This window comes from Oryctolagus cuniculus, chromosome 6 (genome assembly GCF_051225735.1).
Source record: "Oryctolagus cuniculus isolate XC-2025 breed Fujian yellow rabbit chromosome 6, ASM5122573v1, whole genome shotgun sequence".
Lineage (NCBI taxonomy): Eukaryota > Metazoa > Chordata > Mammalia > Lagomorpha > Leporidae > Oryctolagus > Oryctolagus cuniculus.
This window is the reverse complement of record NC_142872.1, coordinates 107,262,805-107,286,715: the sequence shown is the minus strand read 5'-3', so window position 1 is coordinate 107,286,715 and position 23,911 is coordinate 107,262,805. Positions and strand designations below refer to the sequence as shown.

At 39.6% G+C, this 23,911-nt stretch overlaps 1 long non-coding RNA gene across 3 annotated transcripts; it reads right to left on the bottom strand.

The window, feature by feature from the left end:
- Positions 1–5,077: 5,077 nt before the first annotated feature.
- LOC108176579 (uncharacterized) lies at positions 5,078–19,117 on the bottom strand. 3 transcript variants are annotated; one of them, XR_011389490.2, is made up of 5 exons: positions 18,754–19,109; positions 11,768–11,927; positions 10,582–10,701; positions 9,444–9,529; positions 5,085–5,344 (listed from the first exon to the last, which is right to left on the bottom strand). It is a non-coding gene; the product is annotated as an uncharacterized LOC108176579 (long non-coding RNA). The 3 variants fall into 3 exon arrangements; XR_016234939.1 differs by lacking the exon at positions 10,582–10,701 and having other exon boundaries at positions 5,078–5,344; positions 18,754–19,117; XR_001793230.4 differs by lacking the exons at positions 5,085–5,344; positions 9,444–9,529 and having other exon boundaries at positions 9,641–10,701; positions 18,754–19,047.
- Between the last annotated feature and the right edge of the window lie 4,794 nt (positions 19,118–23,911).

Below are 23,911 nucleotides of genomic sequence, written 5' to 3'. Positions count from 1 at the left end.
CCAGCTCTCTGCTATGGCCTGATAAAGCAGTGGAAGATGGTCCAAGTCCTTGGGCCCCTGAACGTGCATGGGAGAACCTGAAGAAGCTCAAAGCTCCTGGCTTTGGATCAGTGCAGCTCTGACCATTGCAAACATGTGGGGAGTCAACCAGTGGATAGAAGACTTCCCTCTCTCTGCCTCTGTAACTCTGCATTTCAAATAATTTTCTTTTAAAAAGATGCTAAAATTTATATCAAAACACAAGAGAAACCAAATAGCTAAAGCAACGTTAAACAACAAAAACAAAGCTGGAAGCATCACAATACCAGATTTCAAGACATACTACAAGGAAGTTGCAATCAAAACAGTCTGTTAACTTGCACAAAAACAGATGTTTAAACCAATGGATCATAATAGAAATCAATCCATGCATCTACAACCAACTAATCTTTGACAAAGGAGCTAAAAATCAATCCCTGGAGCAAAGGACAGTCTCTTCATTGACTGGTACTTGGAAAATTGGATCTCCACATGCATAAGTAATAAACAAGACCATACTTTATGGTGGCATAGCAGGTAAAGCTGCTGCCTGCAGTGCCTGCAACCTATATGGGCGCCAGTTTGAGTCCCGGCTGCTACACTTCCAATCCAACTCTCTGCTATGTCTTGGGAAATCAGTGGAAGTTGGCCAAAGTCCTTGGGCCCCTGCATCTGTGTGGGAGACCTGGAGGAAGCTCCTGGCTCCTGGCTTCAGATCAGCAAGCTCCTGCTATTGTGGCCATCTGGGGAATGAATCAGCAGATGGAAGACCTCTTTCTCTCTCCCTTCCTCTCTTTCTCTCTGCCTCTCTGTAACTCTGCCTTTCAAATAAATAAGTAAATCTAAAAAAAAAAAAAACACTACCATAAACTTCATACAAAAATCAACTCAAAGTGGATTAAGGATCTAGATCCAACACCTGATACCATCAGATTCATAGAAGGGAACATTGAGAAAACTCTTCAAGACATTAGCACTGGCAAAAACTTCTTAGAAAAGACCCCAGAAGCACAGACATAAAAGCAAAAATAGACAAATGGATTACATCAAGCTAAGAAGCTTCTGCACTGCAAAGGAAACACTCAACAAAGTTAAGAAGCAATAAGCAGAATGAGAGAAAATATTTGCACACTATACAATTGATAAAGGATTAATATCCTGACTCTGTTAAGAGCTCAAGAGACTCAACAACAAAACAAACAATCCAGTTAAGAAATAGGCAAGAGACTTAAACAGGAATTTTTCAAAAGGTAAAATTCTAATTGACAATAAACACATTAAAAAATTCTCAGGATCACTAGCAATTAGGGATGTGCAAATCAAAACCGCAATGAGGTTTCACTTCACCCTAGTCAGAATGTGGGGAAAAGGTAGCCTAATCCACTGTTGGTGGGAATGTAAGCTAGTATAGCCATTGTGAAAGACAGTTCGGGGATTCCTCAGAAATCTGAAAATCGTTCTACCATATGTCCCAGCCATCCCACTCTTGGAAATTTACCTAAATTATGAAATCAGTATATGAAAGTTTTATCTGTATCTCATGTTCAATGCAGCTCAATTCACAATAGCTAAGATATGGAATCAATCCAGATGCCCATCAGCTGATGACTGGATAAATAAAATGTGGTATACTATGGAATATTATTCAACCATAAAAAGAATACAATCCCTTCTCTTGCAACAAAATGGATGCAATTGGAAACCATTATACTTAGTGATATAAGACAGTACCAAAAAGACAAATATCAAATGTTTTCTCTGATCTGTGGTTACTAATAGAGTATAAAAATATAATGTATATGAATGAAATTGGCATTTTGAGATTTGATTATTATTTACAGCCCTTGTCTCTACTTTTGAGGAATGGTGTTTTTTGCTTCCTGCTATTTGTTGAATTATTTTCTTAGTGGATGACTAAGCTTGGGATTATAAAATAAAGTATGTCATTGTATAAATTAAAAGAATAAAGAAGGAAAGAGGAGGGAATGTAGGAGGGTGTGAGAATGAATTGGAAAGAATCACTATGCTCCTAAATCTGTATACATTAAATATATAAAATTTGTTTAGTTTATAAAAATTTAAAAATTGGAAAAGAATTTTATATTTTGTATTTATATATAGCGAACTGTTCATACTATAAACACAGTGGGAACCAGTATCCACATTTAGCTCCAATTCACTAATCAAGGATCGTAACCTTTAACCAGTATTTCCAAGAGAATAGTATATGCTCTGGTAGAGTCTGAATTTTTGTAAAATTTATAGTTTCATCATATCCAATGGCAATGTTTTATTGAGATTGTACTAGGTGCCTATTACTCTTCCAAACATTTCATCCACGTTAAGCCATTAAATCCCCACAGTCAAGTGAGGCAGCAAATGTTATTACCTCAGTAACTAGCTGCTCTGTGTGGTAGCTTTTCCTTATTCACCATTTATTACTAACCAGACAAAGCTATAGTCTTCTCTTATATATTTGTCTAAAGAACGTTAAAGAATTAATGTTTAGTAGCTCCTTTTCTTAAAAAATCTTTCACTTCTCAAGTTATTCTCCAAGGTGCTGGATATCAACATATTAACATTAACATAATTTGTGAAAGTTTTGCAGGCAGCTTGCTATCACCTGTGGAGCACCTATGTCAGAGTGATCAACTATTTGTTCACAATTCTGGTTCTGAGGTCCTATTACCAGCCTAAATGAATTTGTTCCTGTGGATGGAACCCTGAAAACTGTATTTGTAAACAAACTTCTTAGGCAATTATTCTACTCATTCAAATTTGAGAATTGTGCCTATTTTGAAACTGTCATCATTGTTTTCACTAAATATTAGTCTAATTAATTCACTAATGGAGACCTTAGCTACTTATACCTAAAGAGACTGTAAAAACAATAAAAGGATAAACATAAAATTACAATTAAATTTTAACAACCAATGCCTCTTTAAAGCAGATACAGACATGCTGTTAAGAAGACAAGGAAAGCAAGCATTAATGCTCAACAAATGAGCCTGAAAACATCACTAATCCATCTGCTTTACATTAAATGTCTCATTAAGAAGGACAGTTTTGGCATATAGTTACTGACCCTGTGGATTTCTCCAATTATTTCATAATACTGCAATCCAAGTTACAACTTCCAGGGCTTGTATTGACAATGAAATCTAATGGACTGGAAAGAAGACAAGAATTCATTATAAAAGATATATTATTCTCGTTATCTCACGATATTTTCCATCAATTTGATTTCTTAGAAGTTGATCAACTTTTATAAAAAAGCCTAGATTTGTCTTAAATTCCTGACTGTCTGCAGGAAGAGGCATGCTGTGGGGGCAACCTCCCAGGGATAATCCTTACTTCCTGGTTTCCATACATTTATTCAGTCCCCTCCCCATATTGTAGCAGTAGGATATTGCAGAAATGATAGAATGATATTTCTTAGGTTAGGTCATAGAAGACATTGTTGTTTTTCTCCTGTTTTCTTGGATGATTTACCCTGGAAGAAGCCCACTACCTTGCTACAAGCACTTACGTGGCATAAGGAGAGACCCATGTGAGGAATAACCATGACCTAATACCAACAGCCAGCATCAACGTTCAGCAATTTCAAGTGTGTGATCCATCTTGGAAGCAAAGCCTCCAGCCCCACACAATCTTTCCAGTAACTCCAGCCTCAGCTGCCCCCTTGTTTGCAACCTCATGGAATACCCTGAACCAGAGCCATGTGGCTAACCCACTCCTGAATTCCTAATCCAAAGAAACTGTGTGATAGAGCAGATGTTTATTTTTGGCTTTGAATATTTATCATGTAGCAATACATGTAAATTAATACAGATATAATTGTGACAATTCCAAGGATGCTTGGAAAATGCTGGACAAGCGCTTGGCACTATTAAGTCATTTTTCCCCCACTTAACCCTCCAAATCCTGGTTCCATTTTCACTTTTCTACTATTTTTTCAGATAACTCTCTCAGGTTCCTTGTCCTTGTTCCTTCTCTGATCTGTTTATGCAGGTTCATTGTGCAGAATCTTTTCATTTCATTGGTATATCCACCCCATCTCAAATCATCTCTTCCATGGGAAAAGTTTTCAAATCTTTTTCTCAGGCCCTGGTTGTCTCCCCTGGGCTACAGTACACAAGTGGTAATTTAATATGTGTATTTCATTGCTCAGAGTCAATGTATCTGCAACTGGATTTATCTTGTCTTTAAAATTGATTGTCCTGAGTTCACATCTGTGAGTAGGATGAGTCTTCTCCCCAACCATCAGACTACTAATTCTCTAACTCTTCAATCATTTTCTCCTGACTTCCACATCCTATCTTTAAATTCTGGAAATTGATGATTCATAACATCTTGAAAATCCCCTGCTGCTTTTCACTTCCATTGCCTCCCTCACAGCCAGATTCTTGGGAAATGATTGACCATCATATCTACTCTTATCGACTTCAACATCTCTTCCTGTATCCAGCCTACACATGACTATCAAAGTTGTCTTTCCAGATACTTCTTTCATAGTTTTCTTTTTTTATTTTTTTGACAGGTAGAATTATAGACAGTGAGAGAGAGAGACAGAGAGAAAGGTCTTCCTTCCGTTGGTTCACCCTCCAAATGGCCACTATGGCCAGTACTGCACTGATCCAAAGCCAGGAGCCAGGTTCTTCCTCCCGGTCTCCCATGCAGGTGCAGGGGCCCAACCACCTGGGCCATCTTCCACTGCCCTCCCAGGCCACAGAAGAGAGCTGGACTGGAAGAGGAGCAACCAGGACTGGAACCCGGCGCCCATATGGGATGCCAGCGCAGCAAGCAGAGGATTAACCAAGTGAGCTACGGCGCCAGACCCCACAATTTTCTTTCACTCAGAAATTTTCAATAGAAATTCCTTTTCCTTAATTTTACCTTTCCCCACCCATTCTCCTGTTGTTGCATTATTTTAATACTCCTCAACTGAACTGGGATTTTACTATCATCCTAATATGCCAGACACACTTCCTCTCCCCTCCCCCTTGTTCAATATTCCCTACTCACTAATGACCTCATCACTCTGTATACATCCATAATATGCAAATCCTTGTCATGCTTCACAACTGAACTCAAGCCTCATATTTTTTTATAAAGATTTATTTATTATTTATTTGAAAGAGTCACACAAAAGAAGAGGCAGAGAGAGGTCTTCCATCCATTGGTTCACTCCCCAGTTGGCCACAATGGCCAGAGCTGAGCGGATCCAAAGCCAGGAGCCAGGAGCTTCTTCCAGGTCTCCAACATGGGTGCAGGGGCCCAAGGACTTGGGCCATCATCTACTGCTTTCCCAGGCCAAAGTGGAGAGCTGGATCGGAAGTGGAACAGCCAAGACTCAAACCTGTGCCAATATAGGATGCTGGCACTGTAGGAGGTGGCTTTATCTGCTACACCACAGCATTGGCCCCAAGCCTCATATTTCTAACAGATTTTCCCTGACCTCTATGGGCTCACAAAATGTTTCCAGCATATATATTCAAAAAGTACAATGAATAGAAAGGCAGTATCAATCTGGAATTAAGAAATTATTTATAAAATTTCTCTCAACTACTATTATACTTGCTGCTTCTTGCATTCATTTGATGATAAATAACATAGATATTTGTACTTTCAGTCAATGAAGATCTAACTCAACAGGAAGCAGCTGAAATAGAACGACTTTAGTGGAAACCTCTGGAAATGTTTTAACTCCATCTGTAATTTAGTAAATGTTGATCATTAATAAACCATCCTACTCAAATATATGCCTAGATGATTAGGTCAGAGTAAACTTACTGTAACTGAGAACAACAAATGACACTACTTTCACATATTTCATTTGCTTACCTTTTTCAATGTTGTCATAAGGCTAGATTGATTAGATTCTATTCTCTGTATAACATCTTATTAATAAGAGTGAATACTATCTTTATCTTAAAATTAAAATTATTTTTTGTCTCTAAAATCTCTTAAATGCAAGCCCTAAGGGCCAAGCCCACATAATGGTACTTCCCTCCCAGCACCAATGTAGCATTATGTGCTAAACCCTTAGAGCACCACGCAAAACTATTTCTGATTCATCCAATCCCCAAATTCACAACAGCATTGTAAAATGTTTTCTTGTATATAAGTCTCTTCTTTGTGCATAAATTGCTTGCCTCTTGAAGTCAGAAACTAGATTCAGAAGTGAGCATTGCAGTACAGTGTGTTAAGCTGCCATTTGGGACACCTGCACCCACATCAGAGAGCCGGTTCAAGTCTAAGCTTCTCCACTTCTGATCCAGCTCCATGCTAATGCACCTGGGAAAGCAGAGGAAGACAGCTCAAATCCTTGGGCCTCTGCACCAATGTGGGAGAACTGGTTGGAATTCCAGGCTCCTGGCCTTGACCAGAACCATCCCCAGTCATCGCAGCCATTTGGAGAATGACCGGAAGGTCTCTCTCTCTCTCTCTCTCTCTCTCTCTCTCTCTCCGTCTCCCTCTTTCCCTTTCTGTAACTCGGCCTTTAAAATTAGTTAATTAATTAATTAATTAATCTTAAAAAACTTTATTCTTTAAAAATCTTAATTCCAATTTTCTGTGAATTTTTTTAAAATATACTTGAACATTGCTGATGGAATTTCAAGGAGGAAACATCACATGGAAATTGGATATGAATCTAGAGAAAATAAGAGATGAAATGACCATCATAATAGTTAGTTCCACGGGCTATATGAGATCATCCAGCGTGATGTCATGCTGTCTCAGGCATAGGAAAATTTGATCACGTAAACCAATATTTAAGACATGAGTAGACAAAAAAAATTAGTGAAGGACATGTAAAGGAGCAGCCAGTGATGATTCAAGCAAATCCATTAATCATCTAAGAAGTCAAGGATGACCTTGGTGAAAGCTATTTGTACTTTGGGAGAATTAGTGTAGAAGCCAGATAATATGGATTGAGATGGGATGAGAAAGTACAGGGAAAAACACAATAAATTGACACATGTCTGAAAATATTTTCATATGACTACAAGCAAAAGACAGAGTAGAAACTGCGAGGTTTTTTTTCCCCAAAAGATGGAAAAGATGCCAGTATCTTTACAACAAGGTTTTTTTTTTTTGTTTTTTTTTTTTTTTTTTAACTTTTATTTAATGAATATACGTTTCCAAAGTACGAAAAATGGATTACTATGGCTTCCCCCCCATACCGTCCCTCCCACCCACAACCCTCCCCTTTCCCACTCCCTCTCCCCTTCCATTCACATCAAGATTCATTTTCGATTATCTTAATATACAGAAGATCAGCTTAGTATACATTAAGTAAGGATTTCAACAGTTTGCTCCCACACAGAAACATAAAGTGAAAAATAATAGATGATTTTTTTTAATGATGATGAAATCAGATCAGACCTATTGTCATTACAACAAGGTTTTTAAAAAGTCAGATGTTTCAGTGATGATGTAAGGTCCCTGAGGAAATAGTAGGGGAAATGATTAAGCAACAGGATGAAGGTATCAACTTTTTTCAGGAGGAGCTGCAAAGTCACTGAGCATGGATTGCAGAGGGGAAGAACAGGTATCAGAGCAGCTGATTTGGTGGAAATGAAGAAACACAATCTGTAATAAATCGTCAAGTGGGAGCAAGAAAGGGAAGTCATTTCTGCATAAGATCCTCTATTTTTCCTATCAAGTTACGTATCATATATCTTCCAACAGTGGACATACAGAAAGAGCTAGGGAAGTGGGAAAGAACAGGGAGTAGAAGAGAGTGTCTTTGATAGTTTAAATGTGTCCAAAAATTCTTTGCAATTCTTTGTGAAAGCTGGATTCTGTTTTCCCAGTCTTGAAATGAGCTTACCTTATGACTTGCTTTGACCAATAGGATGTGGCAGAAATAAATATGACTAGCAAGTGCAAGAAATCTGGATTCAATTTGTACTCATGTAATAAAACATGTGGGCATGAAATAGAGAAATGTAGGATCTCCTTTTGCAATTTAGTGACATTAAGTGAGTTCTTCTCTTTCTGAAAATGATCCAAAAAGCAGAAAGGAGTACAAGGGCATAAGAAACAAAACACCTGAAACTCAACTTGAGGTGGGCATTTGGCACAGTAAAGATGCCCCTTGGAACACCTGCATCCCATATCAGAGAGTCTGAGTTCCACTCAAGCCCCACTTCTGCTTCCAGCTTTCTGCTGATGTGCCTCCTGGGTGGAAACAGGTGATGGCCAAAATACTAGGGATTCTGTACCCACTTGGGAAACCCAGATTGAGTTCCTGCCTCCTCCCCTCAGGCTATCCCAGCCCTTCTGACTATTGCGAGCATTTGAGGATGCTCGCAGATGAAAAATCTCTCTCTCTCTCTCTCTCTCTCTCTCTCTCTCTCTGTCTCTCAAAGCTAGTCTTCTTTATGGCTTCTATTTCTGATTTTTCTTGACCATTCTTATTTTTTACATTTCCATTTGAACTTTATCATCAACTTAAATGATTCCAAAATAAAAACCGTTGATATTTTTATTGAAACTCATTTTTAATGATGCTGATTTTTCTCACCCAAGAAATGCTATACCTTTCCACTTATTTCAGTATTGTCTTTTTCAATAGTATTTAAAAATGTTCTTTATGTAGATCTTGCCCATTTCCCATACTTATCCCTAACCATTTTGTTTGTGTTGTTGAATTGTAAGTAGAGTTTTCTATTCCATTTATCACATTATAAAGTTCATTTCTGTAGATTGTGTAAGCACAGACGAAGTTCTCTTACTTTCACTGGCTTCTTTGAGTTTCTGTCATCAAATTTATCCAGTGTCTATGTGGAATCTTAGCTTTGCTGGGCTTAATATGTCAAGAGCTACAACAATCATTTGCACTGAAGAATTTTGCTATCTTCTATAAAAGCATATAGCAATTTAGGAGTATAAGTGGTGTGAGGTTGCTGTTGATAAGTTTGTTTTTCTTCAATATTGAAAGCAATATATTCAGCTGTTTTTTGTTAATCCATGGGTATCTTGGGAAAGCATTTACTATAATTTTTATTTTGATTGTTTTAAAGATTTATTTTTTTATTTGAAAGTCAGAGTTACAGAGGGAGAGACAAGCAGAGAGTTCTTCCATCTACTTATTCACTTTCCAGATGGCTGTAATGGCCAGGGCTGAAGCCAGGAGCCAGGAATTTCATCCAGATATCCCATATGAATAGAAGGGACCCAAGCACTTGGGTCACCCTCTGCTGCTTTTCCCAGGCCATTAGCAGGGATCAGGAAGCAGACAGGACATGAACCAGCTCCCATGTGGTACATTGGCATTGCAAGGCTTTCCTATGCCACAATGCCAGTATCCAATAATTTTTATTTTATCAAAAAAAAGAAATACGTGACTTTTATCTTTAAAACATTTCTGGAATATGTCTTTCCTCTTACTATGAAACATTCAATTCATTGCCCACCTGTGCTTCACACTGTAGCAAATGCTTGTGGAGCAGCATGGGATCAGAAGTTACTGGAAGCCATAAATGTGAATGTTGAAGGAAGCCTGAAAAAATCAAGCAATTATCATTGCTCAGACACGAAGTGAATAGGTGAATTGACACTAGCATACATACATAAATCACAATAGCCAGACACCAAGTAAATAGACAATAACTGGCAGGGGAGGGATATTTAATAGAAGATGGGAAAAATCAATTGCAGAAAGACAAGATGGAAATGTTACACGTAACTCATGAAAAATTAGAAGCAAATTGTCAAACTAAAAAGGGAGAAGTTATTGGAAATGATGACGGGCTATATGCAGTGATTTAAAAAACTGTGATCCTTATATAGAAACATTGTAAAATACAGTATTTATACAGTATTCTAAAGGAATAAAATCATAATTATTATTCTAATAAAAATAGCTAGAAATGCAGAACTATGAAGACAATACAAAAGATCAGTGATTACGGTGGTGGAGGGAAGGGGAGAATGAATAGGCAGAAAATTGGGGATTTTAGGAGCTGTGAAACTACCCTGAATAAAACCATCATGGTGGATACATGTCATCATACATTGTCCAAACCCACAGAAGATGCAACACCAAGGGTGAACCCATGTAAACTATGGGACTTTGGGTGATAGTGATGTGTAAGTATAAATTCATCAATTGTGACAAACCCATTGTAATGAGAATGTTGATAAGGGCACAACTATGCATGTGTGAAACAAGAAATATATAGGAAGCCTCTGTACCTTCATCTCAATTTTTCTGTGAATCTAAATCTGCTCTCAAAAGGTAATGTCTTTGTTTTTAAAAACTCAACAACACATCAACAAAAGTTACAAAAGAATATTGAGAAATATATATTACAGAGTTAGGCTTATGTTATGACTAAGAAAATATCCTTTTCATTGATTTGGTAAGTTCACATTCTGTTAACAAGTTATTAGTTTAGTGAGGCTGGGGCTGTGCTGTGGTAGTTTAAGCCTCTGCCTGTGGCACCAGTTGGCCACCAGTTGGAGTCCTGGCTGCTACATTTCCAATCCAGCTCCCTGCTAATGGCATCAGAAAGCAATGGAAGAGGGCCCAAGTGCTTGGGCCCCTGCTACCCATGTGAGAGACCCAGAAAATCTCCTGGATCCTGGCTTCGGATCAGTCCAGCTTCAGATGTTGCAGCCATTTGGGGAGTGAACCAGCAGATGGAAGACAGCTCTCTCTTTCTTTTCCACCTATCAAATAAATATTTTTAAAATATATGAATTTAGGAGAAATGGCAAAGTGATGGCTATGAGAAGACCAGCATTTACTCTAGTCAAGAAATGTTATAAGCCTCCTGTTATCAAAATAAAGGCATTTTCTGCTCTTCACTGTTGGACAAAGATATTCTGTGAGATAACCTCTGCCAAGAAGATCTCTGCAGCTTAGCTGGGGGAACTGTGCTTGAAATGAGTGCCGGAGAAAGGCTCTGTTTTCTGCACTTGCAACAGGTAACAACAAATTAAGATGGAAAAAAAAATACATAAGAGCAGCTCCACTGGTGAGTCTCGGTAGAGTTCTTCATTTGTGCAGCTCTATTCCATGCATTGAACACTGTTGACATCCCTGCCCCTGGCCTTTAAATGCCAGTTGTCCCCAGTAACTGTGTTATACAAAAACATTTAATTACATTTCAAATGCCCCCATATTAATTGACAAATGGAGATACATTAACTTAGAGCCTTTCAAAAATCCTAAGTGCTTTGATGTATTCTATTCAACTTCTCGACGTTGCAAACTACAGAAAAATAATGATGTTACCATGTATATCTGAAGCCCTTAGACAGTGTTGACTGTCTTTCTTGCATCCTCCATAACAGATCAATCAGCACAGCCTGAATATTCTAGCTTTAAGGTGACATGAAGTCCTAGCACTTCTGTCCTTCCCTACCACACCATGTCACCTGGACCATTGCAGTAGCCTCCTGTTACAGACCAAATGAATGTGACTCCTAAAATGCTCAAGTTCAAGCCCTAACCCCTGTTGTAGAGGTATTTGGAGATGGAGACTCTGGGAAGTAAATAGGATTCAAGGTGTTCCTGAGGGTGGGGAATAGGTACAATGCTCTTCTAAGAAGAGACACAGAGAGCTTGCACCTGTTCTCTCTGTCTCCCCACCCACCCACCCCCTGCCAACATTGCTTTCCCACTCTTCTCTCTTTCTCCCACCGCTACCCTCCATCCCCATGCACACCAACCAGGAAGAGGCCCTGTGAGTTACCTACAAGGGAAGAGAAGAAGGCTCTGCAGGAAGTTTACCTTGCTGACACCTGGGTATGATATCCTCGGCCTCCACAACTGTGAGAAACAAGAATCTGTTGTTGAAGCCATCCAGGCTGTGGTATTTCGTTTCCGAAGTTCAAGTAGACTGTCCCCTTTGCTTTGTACAAACCGTTCTCAGTGTAGTGGTGAGAACGACCTGGTAAAGATGTAAATCAGATTATAAAACAGGTCTTGAAAAAGCTCATAGAGGGGCCAGCGCTGTGGAGCAGCAGGTAAAGCTGCCACATGCAGCACTGGCATCCCTTGTGGCACCAGCTCGAGTTCCGGCTGATCCACTTCTGATTCAGCTCCCACACAGGACACCCAGATGTATCTCCTGGCTCCTGGCTTCAGCCTGGCTCAGCCCTGGCCGCTGCGGCCATTTGGAGAGTGAACCAGCAAGTGGAGGCTCTCTCTCACTATCTCTCTCTCTCTCTCTGCCTCCATTTCTCATTCTCTTTAACACTTTCAAATAAATAAATAAATGCTTAAAAGGAAAAAAAAAAGTTCTTAGAAGAGGGCCTAGCTGTTAAGATACATGAGTTAAGACGCTCTAGTTTCATACCAGGGTTTAGTGCCTGGCTCCAGCTCCTGACTCCAACTTCCTACTAATGCAGCTCCTGGGATACAGTGAGCAATGGAGCAAGTACTTGGGTCTCTGACACCCATGTGGGAGAACCAAACAGAGTTCCTGGCTCCTGGCTTCAGCATGGTCCAGCCCTAGCTATTGTGGGCACTGGGAGAGTGGACCAGTGGATGGGAGTTGACTTGCTTTCTCTGTTTGCCTGTACAGAAAATAAACAAGATCATTTTTTAAGTTCAAGGAAAATGCATATTATGAAAAAATTATGTGTGAACTTCAAAAGATTTTCAGCAAAATAAACTTTTTAAATTCCAGGAACAAATGAAGTATCCTCATCTCATTTTGTCCTCAGAGCACCCCAGTGACTTCTCATGAGAGTTAAAACCAAAGTCCTTGGAGGGCTGGTGCTGTAGCGCAGCAGGTTAACGCCCTGGCCTGAAGCACCAGCATCCCATATGGTTGCCAGTTCAAGTCCCAGCTGCTCCACTTCCAATCCAGCTCTCTGCTGTGGCCTGGAAAAACAGAAGAAGATGGACAAAGTCCTTGGGCCCCTGCACTTGTGTGGGGGACCTGGAAGAAGCTCCTGGCTCCTGGTTTTGGAATGGCACAGCTCCGGCCATTGCAGCAAATTGGGGAGTGAACCATCGGATGGAAGACCTCTCTCTCTCTCTTTCTCTCTGCCTCTCCTCTCTTTGTGTAACTCTGACTTTCAAATAAATAAATAAATCTTAAAAAAAAAAGTGCTTGGGGCTGGTGCAGTGTGGCACCAGCATCCCATATGGGCGCCAGTTCGAGTTCCAGCCACTCCACTTCTGATCCAGCTCCCTGATAATGCACCTGGGAAAGCAGTGGAAGGTGGCCCAAGTGCTTAGGCTCCTGCACCCAACGTGGGAGACCTGGAAGAGGCTCCCAGCTCCTGGCCTCGGATTGGCCCAGCTCTAGCCATTGCAGCCATTTGGGAAGTGAAAGAGCCAATGGAAGACTTTCTCTCTCTCTCTCTCTCTCTCTCTCTCTCAATCTCTCCCCCCATCTCTCTTTGCCTCTACCTCACTATAACTCTGTCTTTCAAATAAATAAATCTAAAAAAAAAAAAAAAAAAAGAGTCCTTACATGGCTCTTTCTGAGCTGGACCCTGTGAGCTCTATGGCACGGCCCTTGTCTCCTTCCTCCAGTCCTCTCCTTCCACTATGGCCTGCTGCTCCTCAGGTGAGCCAGCTCTGCTCTCTCCCCAGTGCCTTTGCACAGTCTGCTGATGAGCTCCTCCACACTCACTCCCTCACTCAGACGTCCATGGTTGCTTTGGCTAGTGTCAATGCTACCTCCTCCCGCATGTCGGCATCCTGTCTCCTTTCCTTAGTTTACTTTTCTCCTTGTCTGCACTGCTTTTTAAACCCATGATATGTTTTGCTTATTTGCCATGGTTATTGTGCGCTTACCTCCCCATGAGAATGTCAGCACTTTCTTCCCCAGGATGTTCACATCTGTTCACCCCACATCTGAAACAGTGCTCCTCAACCTTTTCTTATTATTTCTCATCTAAGAGTTGGCTGAAATATTTTTTTTACTAATAATCCCTCATGAAATTTTATCTCTCCCTCTCTCTCTATACACACACACACATATTTATATATACACACATACACAAACATATCTGTTTATGTTTGGAGGGCCATTGCAATATCTAAAATGTTTTTCCCTCAATAATCAATATTTGCCTCCTTGGCATAATATCACCAGATTGAGAATATACGATCTACACTAAAGCTTTGCATGTAGTAAACATGGTAAGTAACTATATGTTGGATGAAGAAATGATTTGATTCAAACATATACATCAAAGTTATCAAACTAAAAACCATTTTAACTTATGCCATGTAAAATCATTTTATGGAAATGTCCCAATGTTTTTCCTGTTGCTTCTGTTTAACATAAGAGAATTTTGAGATTGCAAGGTGAGCTGCTAAAGATTGTTAACATAATACAGCTATTTGATTGTATGAATCCTAATTTTCTTACTATTAAGTAACCAGAATAAAACACAGTGATATATTTTACTTTGAGGCTAAGAATAAGACCACCACATTCATCTATATACTCTGATTTTAAGCTGTACATTAATTGAAATAGCCTTGGTATCTTAAAAATTAAACCCTACAAATTCAGTTTTATGATATATATGAAATTTGTGTGAGAGATTTGCTTAAAAACGTTAAGAATTCATGCCTCTAACTGCTGAATCCCGGCCATAAGAGGGACTGTGATCATTTGCCTTTATAGCTCTACTGCTTTGTTGAGTATTTGGCACACAATATGCGTTTAGTACAGACTGAATGAATAAAGGCCAACTGTATTCAGGAGGAGTCTGTGAAGAACCTAGAACAAGAATAAAAACCTTTGCAGCATGCACTGAATTTGCACAGGGCAAATACTTTTCAGTTAAGATAGCATCAGGAAGAAATATTATAGTTATACACTGGAGAACAGAGAGAATCATATTGAATATATATACATGAATATATATATATATACATGTATATGAATCCAATTATGAAAAGACTTGAAAACAAATCTCGGAAGTTTGCACTAAAAACTGAAAGCAAAAAAGAAGCCATTATAAGAATTTATGAAGTAGAAGGACCTCTTGAAAATTGTCTTTCAGGAAACACACCTGACAACAGTACAAAAGACAAATTAGGAAGAGGAGAGAATGCGAGACTGCAGATTAGCCAGCCAACTCTCAGCAATTGCATGCGGATTAAAAGGATGCAATTGTAGTGGGGAAATGGCAAGACAGAGGCTGCTTTCAAAGGCAACAAGACAGAGCATTTTCTCACTAAGAGTCATTGACTGCCAGTAACAGGAACCATCAACAACAAGGAAAAATATTGACTCCCATTGCTGGCTATCCATAGACAGAACATCCTTTGGGGCAGCTGAAATCCAATTTTAATAATTCCATTTCCTTGAGAATCATGTGGCTCAGCACTGCTCCATTTGCTGGTCTCATTCTCAGGTGGTACTGACATAATGACTTCAGTCCCATCAAATCCATCTATGAATGCAACCTGAGAAACACAAGGAGAGAGAGACCTCCAGAGATATCCAGAGAGAATAGCAGAGAACAGTTTCTTCTGAATCACCAACAAATGGATGCCTTGAATCTCAGTGACCTGAACTGGTTTGTATGCCAATTGCTGAACCATTGTGGTAAGAAGAATGAGTTGCCCCTTAGTCTATTCTAATACTTCCCTAGACTTGGAAGGGAGTTCAACTTCTTCCAAGCCACATGAGTGCCTAGGAGAAGATTCAACATTATACCAAAAGTGGTATTTCTTTAAGAGAAGAAGAATGTTGAGTGCACAGCCAACAATGTCTTCCATAATAGTAAGCAATGAAAAAAATGTTAAAGATGAGTTCAAGGTTTCTAGCTATTGAACAATATGACAGGTAAGAGATACCTGTTGCATGGTGAGAGTTGAGCTTATGTGATTTTGAGAGAGGATTGTGAAGAGTGGCCCTGGGACTCAGGGATTCAGAACTAAAATCAGAAAATTAGATGCCATCCATATAGAAGTGAATGAGCTCAACCAACAAGTGAGTAGAGGAAAAGGACGGATGGTGAGTCTTGTCCTCAGACTGGAGGGAACAGGAATGTTAAGAGCGCAAAGAAAACAAAGAGCTGTTGGATGGCTGAAGAAGTAGTAAATGTTATATAATCAGAATTCAATGTCAAATTCACACGGGATCGTGCAGAAAGAGGGCTGACCAAGCCAGGTTTGGGACTTAAAAGGAAGGATGAGTATGTGAAGAAGGTGTTAAAAGATTCATGAAAGATTTCCAAACAGCAACAAAGGTTAAATGGAAATTCTCAGTGTAAATCTGCCACAGACCTGGTCAACCTGGCCCTTCGCTCGATCACTGAGGTTGTGTTAGTGGATTAGGACAAAGATAACTGTCGAGAGAATTGAGAGTCCTGATCAAGCAAGATTTAACATTCGCCCATGGAATTTAGAGTGCAGAGGGAATCCTCAGCCACAGGGTGTTCATGGACTGCCACTCAGTCTTTGGTTCTGTTACTTGGATTTACAATACAATACAGCAGACTTATTAACTTTGTATCTTAGTTTGAGTTCTCTTGAAAGCAGAGTCTAAAATAGGGGCTGAGGTACAGGTAGTTTATTCATGAGGCAAGGCTAGGAAGAAGAGAGAAAGAGTGGGGTACAAGATAAGGAAGGGATAAACACGAATCAAACAGACATTAGAGGTTTGGTTAGCTATGGTAGATGGTTTTCTGTAGTTGCCAGCTGCCCCTTCGAGCTCATGTGGTAGTGTCTCTCTGTTTTCCCATTCTGAAGCTCTCTTGAAAGCCCCAGCAACAGGCTCAGCCTGGGATTGCAGGAGGCCAAAAACCCTTGACCAGTGTGAGAAGGCAGTAAGCCCGTTGGTGCCAGCTGTGCCCATGGCTTACCACAGTACAAAACCAAGATTCAGTCCCTCTGGGGACGCACAGAAGCATTGTGGTAGAATGCCCACATGATGGCCCCATCTAAGAGCAAGGAGGTAGAAGGCTGTCTGAAGGTTACCCTCACCTCCAGGTGATAACCTCACACAAGCTCAGGCTGCACCTGCACAGGTGTTTCAGAGAAAGCCCTCAGGCCAAAAGCAAAGCCCTATTACACAGTGTTTTCACTGAGACCCTAGCAATCACACCCCATGGTCCCCACAGCTGTCCAACACAGCTGTCTGGCACAGCTGCTCTGAAATCCGTAGCCCAAAGGGTTGTGATGTGGGCATCACACACAGCTGCTGCACAACCATTCCTCATCCCCAGTACTGTTGATGCTTTGGACCGGATCCCTCTCTGTTGGGAGTGGGGGGAGTGGGGAGGCTGCCTTGTGCCTTGGAAGAAGTGAAGTCCCATCCCTGGCCTTCCCTCACTGTGTGCCAGCTGCCCCCAGCCCACTGTGACAAGGAAAACTCTTCCAAGCATTGCCAAATGGCCCCAAGGAGGTGAAATCGCCCTCAGTTGAGAACCGCTGCAGAGCACTGAATAACCTTGGGCAAGTTTGCTTCACTTCCCTAAATCTCATCTGTGAAACGAGGGTAATAAAATCCTGACCTCATAGGCTTTGAGGGAAGATGAAGTGAAATGGTGAACATTAAGCACTTAGCAGAACAGTGGACACTTAGAACATAGTATACGTTTAATAACAACAGTAATAATAGTAAAAGCAGTACTGTAGAAAATCTCTAATCGTGCTATACATTTAGGGTTAGATTCAAGGTTTAATTTTCCCTTCTTTGACTAAAAAATTAGTAATAAGGTACTCAGTCCTAATACGAATTTCAGCAAATGGATCAGAGGCTGAATCTCAATATGGATAAATCAAAGTTAAAAAGTGTGACATCAGTCCCTTTTGATCTTCTTTCATTACCAAACACCAATTAATGCTCTCCAGTTAAAAATGACCACGTGCTATTTTGTTGTAGCTAAGTGAATGTGGGGTGTGAAGTAGATTTTTTTAAAAAACTCTGCTTAAAAAAATGAATAGAAAATTAAAATATTGTATTTCCAGAATAATCTTGCAGTTTATACTTCAGTATTTTACAAAATACAAATTAAAAATGCATATTTTCTAAGACAATTTTTTGGACATCATCTGCAGTCTCAGAGTGAAAGCCATGAATATTTCAGATTTATTAGCATAAACTGAATACCAGCATGCAAACACTGAAAGGAATTTAAGGCAATTGTTAATGATTCATTACATAGAGTAATTAGATTTTTGTATGATTGGAGCAAACGCATTAGCAAAAACAATTATGCACTGATACAATGAAAAACCACTCTCAGGGAAAAAGCCATTAGTGTAATAAAAAGGACATTTTGCAGGGCTCCTCCTGTAGTTTCTTAGACTCAATCACAAACAGCTGTTGCCATCTGCCAGGGAGAGCCCTCAGCAGAACAAACGTGACAAACCTGTGCCAGACCCTGATCTGTCTAAAAGGCCTACCCAGAACTCCCAGAGACCAGGCATCTGCAAGAGAAGACAGCAAATGAATCTCCAGTGAGACTGGTTTACATCATTCTTAAAGGAGGACTGCACAGGGAAAAAAAAAAATCAAACAAGATAAGTAGAGAAATATGTCTGAGACAAATTGCTTTTGTGGCTTCTGCTTCCATCTCTTTGAAACTTTTAAAGGGTATATGCTTTTGACCACAATGGAATCACTGTTCAAACTTACTTCATTACATTGTACCTGCTTTTTAATGTGTCTTCTTTGCGCTCTTCAAGAGCCAGTGCCAAAACACAGTCACCCTCATAGCCTCAGGACTGAGCAAGCATGCAAATAATGAATGAGTGAACCAGTAAGTCAGCATGGCAGTTGTCCAGCTTACCGTGACTGCGTACCAGACCCCTAGATCAGTGAAGAACTTAAAATATCAGTCTCAGTCTTCATATATCTTAAGTACTGCATCTCAGAAGCAGCCAACCTCCCCGTCACGTCTGAGCCTTCCTAGAATAGACGCATTCTGAGGCAGCAGGAAATGAGGCAGCCATGTGACCCAGGCCAGCTCTTCACCTCCACTCCCACCCCCAAAAGAAAAGAAGTTGGGCAATCTTCCAGATCATTGAAACAGAAAAAGATGTTTGCCAGAAATCTCCAAGTAAGTCAAGCAGAGTGCTTTTTTTTTTTTTTTCCTGTCTTATGCTTGAATTAGTAATATAATTGCCTCGGTTCTCCCTTCATCTATTCAGGTTCAGACATAGCTTCAGATAAAATAATTTGAGGCAGAGAGTCCCAGGGGAATAAAAGAGAAGCCCAGAGACAAAGGAGGAACCTTGAAAATTAGCTCAAGTGTGTCAGAAACCCCCTGAACGCATCCAGGTGGCAGTCTGGAAATTATGAAGCGAAACTGGATCTACACAAATGATTAGGAAATGCTTATTTGAATTTTACAAACAAGAGTGTTAGCTACTTTCACAACGCGAAGCATTTGGCTTCAACTTATCAATATTTCAAAAGTGAATCCATGGAGATCAATCGTTTCTATTTCATTTCTTGGATGTTGACAGCAAAGAAGTTTTTCAATAAGAATTCCGTTTGGAAAAACTTGAAAGCAATCCTGGTAAAGATGACATACATGGTTTTAGCCACCAAACTTAAAGAGTAATATTGTCTCCCAGGAAATGATTGAGTCAGGAATACTCACATCCAATATAGTAGAGTCGCACACTGATGTTATCTCTAATGGTCTGGCTCTGAGATGGTGCTAGACAGCTAGTGAGAGCAAGTGCCTTCTCTGACTTCCATTACTGGCCTCTGTTCTGTTTCATCCAAGACAGCACACTCACCACTGCCCTAGTTGTGTTTATAGCCGGCCTTGAGCTTCAGCTCAGGATTGATCGCAAGGGAGCTCTCAAATCTGACAGAAAAATAGGCAGACACCCAACAAATTAAAATGAAATTATCTGTGAAAAAGCTTTGTAAACTGCAATACCCCATGCAAATCGGAGTTATGACAGCAGAAAAGTCTCCCCAGAGCTATTTTTTCTTCTCTTAACAAAATGATGTGCTTAATTCTGAGAATAAAACTCATTGAATCTTTTAACCCAGTTTTTTCTTTTTGATTTTGGAAGCTTGTCTATACTAGATCTCTTGCCTCTCCTTGCTTTGATTGGATTCAAGAGACCACTGGGATGGCCTGACTTCTAGAACTCTTTGATTCTAAGGAAGATAGGATTACTCTACCTGCATTACAGGACTCACCATGGAAACCACAGAACAGGAACAAAATGAGGAAGAGCAAAGCAAATCAAAATCACAGTGACTCTTGCACATAAGTAGTTAAAATGACAGTAAGGTTCCTCTGCTTACCTGGTATTCCATAATGAGTCTTGAAAAGAACCCACAGACTTATTTTGAGTCATATTTGGGGTACAAAGTGAAATGACCTTGTTATGCTGAAAAATAATTTTATTAGCTATAGATTTAATTCTCTTTTTTCCAGACCTAAAACACAGTGATTTGAAAAGCTGATACAAATTTTACAATAAAATAGGTTAACACTCAAGCATTTTTAGGAGTTCAATCAATTAAACTATTTGAGCGACACTAACAACCAAATTGTTAGTAATATTCTTGGCTACAAGTTTTTTTCATTCTCCAGGAAATAATTTTTTCATTCCGTGTTAGCTGCCTGTGGAGAGGAAAAAGTGTGTTTTTAGATGTCTCATCAGGTTATATAACTTTAATGTTAATATTTATTTCAAACTGGTCTCTAACCTTTTAATTGTGTCTGCTTTTAGTTTTTTTTTTTTTAAACTTTTATTTAATGCATATAATTTTCCAAAGTACGACTTATGGATTACAATGGCTTCCCCCCCATACCGTCCCTCCCACCCACAACCCTCCCCTTTCCCACTCCCTCTCCCCTTCCACTCACATCAAGATTCATTTTCGATTATCTTAATATACAGAAGATCAGCTTAGTATACATTAAGTATGGATTTTAACAGTTTGCTCCCACACAGAAACATAAAGTGAAAAATAATAGATGATTTTTTTTAAATGATGATGAAATCAGAGCAGACCTATTGTCATGTTTAATCCCAGTGAGAGTCAAGTTGGGAATTGATAATTTCTTTTTTTTTTTTTTTTTTACAGAGGAAAAGTTTGAGCATGTCACCAATAGATCGATATTAAGACTGTTAAAATATTTAAACTTATGGGGCCGGCGCTGCGGTGTAGCAGGTAAAGCCGCTGCCTGCAGTGCTGGCATCCCATTTGGGTGCCAGCTTGAGTCCCAGCTGCTCCACTTCTGATCTGGCTCTCTGCTATGACCTAGGAAAGCAGTAGAAGATGGCCCAAGTCCTTGGGCCTCTGCACCCACATGGGAGACCTGGAAGAAGCTCCTGGCTTTGGATAGGCCCAACACTGGCCATTGCAGCCGGTAGGAAGTGAACCAGTGGATGAAAGACCTCCCCCACCTCTGCCTTTCAAATAAATAAATAAATCTTTAAAAAAATATTTAAACTTGTTTTAATAAAACTTGTTTTAGGGGCCGGCGCTATGGTGCAACAGGTTAACGCCCTGGCCTAAAGTGCTGGCATCCCATATGGGCGCTGGTTCATGTCCCGGATGCTCTACTTCCAACCCAGCTCTCTGCTGCGGCTTGGGTCCTTGGGCCCCTGCATCCACATGGGAGACCTGGAAGAAGCTCCTGGTTCCTGGCTTCAGATTGGCACAACTCCGGCCATTGTGGCCAATTGGGGAGTGAACCATCGGATGGAAGACTTCTCTCTCTCTGCCTCTCCTCTCTCTGTGTAACTCTTTCAAATAAATAAATCTCTAAAAAATAAAACTTGTTTTAATAATAATATTTCATCCTAAGAAACTGTAATTGCCCTGTGTCCAAGATATCGTCATAATTACACTAGATGGACTTAACACTAATGCACACATACAGCCTTTGCTTCATTGTATGTGTTTTTCGAGCCCTTGGGCTTTCACACTCCTTAAATTTCTTCCAGATACCTGTATTGCCATCCTGAGTCCCACCCGGGAGATTCTCATATTTTGAACACATTACTACATCGTTTGCAGCAATTTTTTCTCATGAAAATCATTTTTCCTAAATAGAACCTAATCCAATTCAATTTGAATGCAATTTAGTGAGTTAATCAAATTTTCTTGACTAAAATTTTACAGATATAAGCATTTTATGAAGTGAATGGTTCATTATTACACACTTAAATTTCTTTATTCAGAAATTAGGGTCACAAGATTGCTCTACTAATGTAGAGCAAAAATTGGTGATATCCATTTTCATTCTTACCAAGTTTATCTTTTTATTTTAAATAAACAAGAAGATCAAAGAATTCATCATTGTATTGCAACTGGTGCTACAATTTTAGAAAAAGAAAATGTTCACCAATATTTCTTAAAGAAATACATTCAAAATAAGTATTAAGGAGGACCAGAATTAGAAACCTAATGTCTTATTTGTTGCTGCTGTTATTTAAAGTACTTTACATCACAGTTAATAAAATAAATGTACTGAAAAGCATTTACATGTATATATTATACATGCAACAGAAAATAGTATAAGAAAATTATATTTGAAATGATTCCAAGTGCTCACATGTACACACACATACACACACACACACACTCCACAGTATCTGTGATTCTTTTCCAGGACCTAGCTAAGATGGATAGTAGGCAGGGATTCCTACAACTACTTATTAAGTGCAAAGGATTGAAATATTTTCCAGTCACATGTGACTTAACCACACATGGTCCAACTTTCTGATGCATACTCTAAAAACATGTAATGCTCTTTTAAAATCAAATAAAAACAATTTTTAGGATTGTGCAGATATCACAATATTTGTCATACAAAGTCATATGCATCCCACACCCTTTTTTATTACTGTGGTTAACCAAGAGTTAGAAGGTGTTATATTTTTGACCACATATCTGATTAAATGCAGTTGGACATATTAGAGGACAGTTCAATTCATGCTTTTTAATACTTAGCTTTTTTCATTTAGCCAATCATTTTTTCTTTAAGCTTTTAGTACAGCTGATAGAGGGGAGAAGAGAGAAGGGTGGCCTTCAATGCTACTCTCATCAGGAGAGGAAGGAAATACACTCACTCTTTCAAACACTCACGTGTACCTATTCTTAGGTTAGATTCTAACTAATTGAACCACGTTAAAAATTAATCTTCTCTCCTCATTAGGAAAGTGAAAATTTTAGACAAATGATTGGAGAAAAGATTTATGTGCATATTTAGCTCTTTAATTATTTATGTCCATCATTGCCAGGAAAGCTGTAAGTCAGAGAAGATGAGGTTTGGTGCCTTGTGACAGCCGTGGGACATTTTCAACCTGGGATGGGTTATTATAAAGCAAAAGTATTGCCCAACCCCTTTATCATAAGCAATTTCCCAGGGCAAAGGGAAACCACCTTCCTAAGGACAGACTGTGGATTTCACATACTTTTGCTACAGCTGGTTTCATAATTTATTACACCAGCTTAGTTCCTAACACACCAAATATTTCCCTCTCTTGTTGCTAACAAACCTCTGCCGATAGGAGAACCACCAAGGGAAATCCCCACCTTTCTCAATGTCATCTGCTCCTCACCTTCCCCTTCTTGAAGACTTTGCCAACACTTCAAATTTCAGCATCCGTGGGAGACCTCAGACAGCCACCCACCTCTAACCTCATGCTTTTTAAGGTACAGTTAATAAGTGGCCACTCGGGTTCAAAATCACCCCTTGTGCACAAGAGTCACAAGATTAGGAACTGAATGACCCGTACCAGCTTTTTCTCTCCCCTCAAAAAGCCTTTCAGGACTTCAGTAAGAATGTTAAAGGCAAGTGAGGAAATCCAGAGTGGAAGGACCAGCCAGGGATTAAAAAGCAGAAGTACAAAATCTGGATTGGGAAGATTGGAGCTGCTGGCAGTCACGTGACCAAGTGCTCACCTGTCCTTGAGTAAATGGTGATAAGAAAAGGGCACAAAGATTAATCACTCCTGATCGCA